The sequence below is a fragment of the Macaca thibetana genome, chromosome 11, assembly GCF_024542745.1.
Source record: "Macaca thibetana thibetana isolate TM-01 chromosome 11, ASM2454274v1, whole genome shotgun sequence".
Lineage (NCBI taxonomy): Eukaryota > Metazoa > Chordata > Mammalia > Primates > Cercopithecidae > Macaca > Macaca thibetana.
The window spans coordinates 8,994,951-9,000,482 of NC_065588.1; the positions used below are offsets into that span (position 1 = coordinate 8,994,951).

General features: G+C 43.2%; 1 pseudogene; it reads left to right on the forward strand.

Moving 5' to 3' along the window:
- The first annotated feature begins 1,288 nt into the window (after positions 1–1,288).
- Positions 1,289–1,939, forward strand: LOC126930494 (proline-rich protein 13-like; annotated as a pseudogene).
- The last annotated feature ends 3,593 nt before the right edge of the window (positions 1,940–5,532 follow it).

Sequence of the window (5,532 nt, forward strand, 5' to 3'; positions counted from 1 at the left end):
GGGTGGATCACGAGGTCAGGAGTTTGAGACCAGCCTGGTTAACATGGTGAAACTCCATTGTCTACTATAAGTACAAAAATTAGCTGGGCATGGTGGTGCGTGCCTGTAATCCCAGCTACTTGGGAGGCTGAGGCAGGAGAACTGGTTGAACCCAGGAGGTAGAGGTTGCAGTGGGCCGAGATTGCACCACTGCACGCCAGCCTGGGCAACAGAGTGAGACTTTGTCTCAGAAAAAAAAGAAAAAGAAGAAAAAGACTTCTACATGACATCCATTTAATTGAGCTTCATTTCCTTTTTTGTTTAATAATAATTTATCAAAATTTGTATCATTATTGTTTTCATCTAATTATGTACCACTAATAATTGTAATGATTACTGAGTCTGGAATGTACTGTCAAGACACTTCGACCTTTAGGATGACAAATGATTTCTTTTCTTTTTTTTTTTTTTGAGACAGAGTTTCGCTCTTGTTGCCCAGGCTGGAGTGCAATGGCACGATGTCGGCTCACTGCAACCTCTGCCTCCCAGGTTCAAGCAATTCTCCTGCCTCAGCCTCCCAAGTAGCTGGGATTACAGGCATGTGCCACCACGGCCGGCTAATTTTCCTTTTTTTTTTTTGAGACGGAGTCTTGCTCTGTGGCCCAGGCTGGAGTGCAGTGGTGCAATCTCGGCTCACTGCAACTTCCGCCTCCCAGGTTCACGCCATTCTCCTGCCTCAGCCTCCCGAGTAGCTGGGACTACAGGCGCCCGCCACCACGCACAGCTACTTTTTTGTATTTTTAGTAGAGATGGGGTTTCACAGTGTTATCCAGGATGGTCTCCATCTCCTGACCTCGTGATCTGCCCACCTCAGCTTCCCAAAGTGCTGGGATTACAGGCGTGAGCCACCACGCCTGGCCACAACCGGCTAATTTTCATATTTTTAGTAGAGATGGGGTTTCACCATGTTGGTCAGGATGGTCTCGAACTCCTGACCTCAAGTGATCCGCCCACCTCAGCCTCAGAAAGTGCTGGGATTACAGGTGTGAATCACCGTGCCCGGCCATGATTTCTTTTTTAAAAAACATATTTTATGGGGAGAACTCATCAAGCCCAGGCGGTGGTGGAAAGAGACAGGATTTCACTATCTTGGCCAGGCTGGTCTCGAACTCCTGACCTCGTGATCCACCCGCCTCGGCCTCCCAAAGTGCTGGGATTACAGGCATGAGCCCCTGCACCCGGCCAGAAAAGAGACATTTCTTATGTGGAAGTCCTGGTAGTTCTCTAGGCTGGAGGACACACCTAAACATGGAATTTCAATGCCGGGCAGCCAGGGCCAAATCTATATCCCCCCAACATTGGGTACCTTGGAGGTTCCAATCCCGCCACCTATCAACCCACCCTTTCCGCCAGGCCCCCGTCCTCCTCCCCCAGGACCTCCCCAGGGCAATCCAGCTTTCCCCCCAGGTAGGCCCCTCATCCTGTGCCGCAGCCAGGGTATCCAGGATGCCAACCCTCGGGTACCTACCTTCTCTATACCCACCGCCTGCCCCTGGAATGCCTCCTGTGAATCCCTTGGCTCCTGGCATGGTAGGACCAGCAGTGATAGTGGACGAGATGCAGAAGAAAATGAAGAAAGCCCATAAAAAGATGCATAAGCACCACGAGCATGGCAAACATTCCTCCTCTTCCCTCTCTTCTTCCATCAGTGATTCTGACTGAATACAGGCCCTGGACCCTTCTCTCAAGTCTCACCAGTTCTGCTCTCCCATCAAGCTTCAGAGGCCATGTTGTACTGGGAAAAGTAGCCCTTGTGCTCTCCACCCCTACCCCCACCTGAGCCTCACCCTGCTGTTCAGCCCTGAGCGGCTAGGGAAAATGGGAAGAGGATTGCCATGGCCTGGCCATCTTCTTGCTGCTTGGATAGATCATATAGCTAATGAGTTTAGCAAGGGAACTAGTTTTTCAAGGTGATGAGCTAAATATTGAAGACAAGTTTGAGATCTGTAAAACGTGGTTTTTTACTTCTGCTTATAATACTTGTGATTGGGGAGGTTTGTGGAAATCTAATTATGATGAAAAACCTCTATCTTTTTTGTAATGTTGGCATACTTGGGGAATTTAGCGGCAAATACATTCCCCAGCAGGCCTTTTGTTGGTTGCACTAACTGCAAGGTTGCTGGGAAGTAGAATTCGTTTGGTCCATGAGCTTTGACTGCCGTTTGGGAACCTCACCTCTCCTCCTTCGCCCAATATGCTGTCTCAGGTCCTATTCTCATTCTCCAGCTCTCAGTCCAAATAAAGTTATTTCTCCTGGAAAAAAAAAAATGTTATGGATGTAGTTTCAGTTTAGTTTCTAGTTCTGCAGGTCAGAAGTCTGAAATGGGTTTCATTGGGCTGAAAACAAGTTGTTGGCAGGGCTACACCCTCCTTAGGCTCTAGGGGAAAAGGCGATCAATCCAAGCATAAAATAGATCATGATAAAATCTGTGAGAAAAATGGAATGTGAATACTAGATCAAGGAGGAAAAAATGACAAAATTTTAATGCTAAAAATAACACTTTGATGAAAATAAAGACCTTTTTAGCTGCTGTGGTGTCTTGTGACTGTAGTCCCAGAACTTTGGGAGTCTTGAGGTGGGAGGATTGCTTGAGCCCCGGAGTTCAAGACCAGCCTGGACAACATGGCGAGCCACTGCCCAACCTACAAAAACAAACAAGTAAATAAGTACTTTTTCATGTATTTTTAAATTAGGTGATAGCCTCTGGCCTCTGTCTTTTACATGTATTCTACTGAATATATTTATAAGAATGATGTTTAATTTACAAACAATTTTTACAAATCTGCCAGTAATTACATGCTTTGTAACTATTTACATTTGTGATGTCAAATTTTAGATGTCAACTTAAAAATGTATAAGGGGCACATTTAAAGTATTTTATTTTGATAAACACTTTAATATTAAAAAATTAATTTTGCAAATGGTGATTCTCTGAATTCTCATGTTAACTCTTTAAAATTTTATTTCCTTTAGGGGAAATACATTACAAACCACAGAGCTTCATCTTAAAACATAGAGATGCTGTAGAAATGGATGACATTTACTTAGCTCTCTCTCTTTCCCATTGTGACCACAAAAATGTCAACAAATAGACAAAAGAGCTATACAAATGTCTATGATAAGCAGCAGATTGATCACTCACAGCTATAATTTCTAACTGGGAAGTTTTTTGTTGTTTTGGGTTTTTGTTTTTTGTTTTTTGTTTTTTGTTTTTTTTTTGAGACGGAGTCTCGCTCTGTCCCCCAGGCTGGAGTGCAGTGGCCGGATCTCAGCTCACTGCAAGCTCTGCCTCCCGGGTTTACGCCATTCTCCTGCCTCAGCCTCCCGAGTAGCTGGGACTACAGGCGCCCGCCACCTTGCCCGGCTAGTTTTTTGTATTTTTTAGTAGAGACGGGGTTTCACCGGGTTAGCCAGGATGGTCTCGATCTCCTGACCTCGTGATCCGCCCGTCTCGGCCTCCCAAAGTGCGGGGATTACAGGCTTGAGCCACCGCGCCTGGCCTGTTTTGGGTTTTTTAGATTACTTTAGAAAACCATTTATTAAAGGAAGAGTGTTTAAACATTAATTTAGGTTAACATAAAGAGTGTAGCCACTCCCTAGATCTAGGAATAGATTGCCAGTAACCCAGGATTCATATGTACCTATTCGCCATTAAATCCCCTTCCCAGCCCCCAGAGGAAACTACTACATTGACATTAGCAGTGATAATTTCCTTGCTTTACTTTCTGGTTATAATACCCACGTATGCCTTTCCAAACGTCAAAGTTTAGTTCTGCCTGGCTTTGAACTTGATATAAATGAACAAGTATTTCAGACAGCATGTATTCTTTTGTCTGGGCTTCCATTACTTAATATTAGGTTTTCAAGATTCATATATATTGTTGCCTGTAGCTATACTTCATTCATTTTCACTGTAGTGTCAAATTTTTACCATTGTATGAACAGATGACAATGTAGCCATTTAATTGCTGATAAACAGTTGCTGTTGCGAACATCCTTGTACATGACTCCAAGTGGACACAAGCACAGGTTCATAAGAGTGAGATGACTGGGTCACAAATAGTTGAATCTTAAATTTTACTAGATAATGTCAAATGCTTTTAACTCTTGGCATTATCACATTTTAAAATTTCAGCTAATTTGGAACATGTGTAATGATATTATATTTCATTATGTTTTTATTTGCACTTCTACCTAATTTGATTACTAATAAGGTTGAGGAATTTTTCTACATTTTTGACTATTTGGATATCATATTTTGCTTGAATCCTTTGCCCGTTTTTCTTTTGGGTTCTCTGACTTTTTTCTTTTCTTTTCTTTTTTTTTTTTTTTTTTGAGACAGAGTCTCACTCTGTTGCCCAGGCTGGAGTGCAGTGGCGTGATCTCAGCTCACTGCAAACTTTGGGTTCAAGTGATTCTCATGCCTCAGCCTGTAGCTGGGATTACAGGCATGCAGCACCACGCCTGGCTAATTTTTGCATTTTTAGTAGAGATGGGGTTTCACCATGTTGGCCAGGCTGGTCTCGAACTCCTGACCTCAGGTGATCTGCCCACCTTGGCCTCCCAAAATGCTGGGATTACAGGCGTGAGCCATTGCACCTGGCCTAGGAGTTCTTATATATTCTTATATATTTGTGGCTTGCCACAAAGCAAAACTCAAAATGTTTTCCACAGCCACTCTTCCGTTTTAAATTCCTACCAGCAGTATGTGACAGTCCTGATTTCTCCACATCCTCACCAACACTTGTTATCGTTTGTCTTTTTGATTCTAGACATCCTAGTTGGTGTAAGGTGGTATCTCATTGTGGTTTTGATTGAAATTTGTGGCTTGCCTTAATGGTGCCTTAATAATTAAATGCTTTCAACTTTAACGCTCAATACAACAATCTTTTCCTTTATTGTTAGTATATTTAATGACTTAAGAACTTCCTTACTCCAAGGTTATGAAGATAGTTTTCTGTATTATCTTTCAGAGGCTTTATTTATTTATTTACACAGATTCTTGTTCTGTCATCCAGGCTGGAGTCTAATGGCACAATCTTGGCTCACAGCAACCTATGCCTCCTGGGTTCAAGTGATTCTTGTGCCTCAGCCTCCCAACTAGCTGAGACTACAGGTGCAGGCCACCACGCCCAGCTAATTTTTTTTTTTTTTTTTTTTAGTTTTTAGTAGAGACGGGGTTTCACCATGTTGACCAGGCTGGTCTTGAACTCCTGAGCTCAAGTGATCCACCCACCTTGGCCTCCCAAAGTGCTGGAATTATAGGCATGAGCCACTGCGCCTGGCCTGTTTAATCACTTTTATCAATCTAATAAATATCTATCTAATATCTATAATATCACTTTTATCTTTTTTTTTTTTTTTTTTTTTTTGAGCCTGAGTTTTGCTCTTTTCGCCCAGGCTGGAGTGCAATGGCACGATCTTGGCTCACTGCAATCTCTGCCTCCTGGGTCCAACTGATTCTCCTGCCTCGGCCTCTAGAGTAGCTGGGA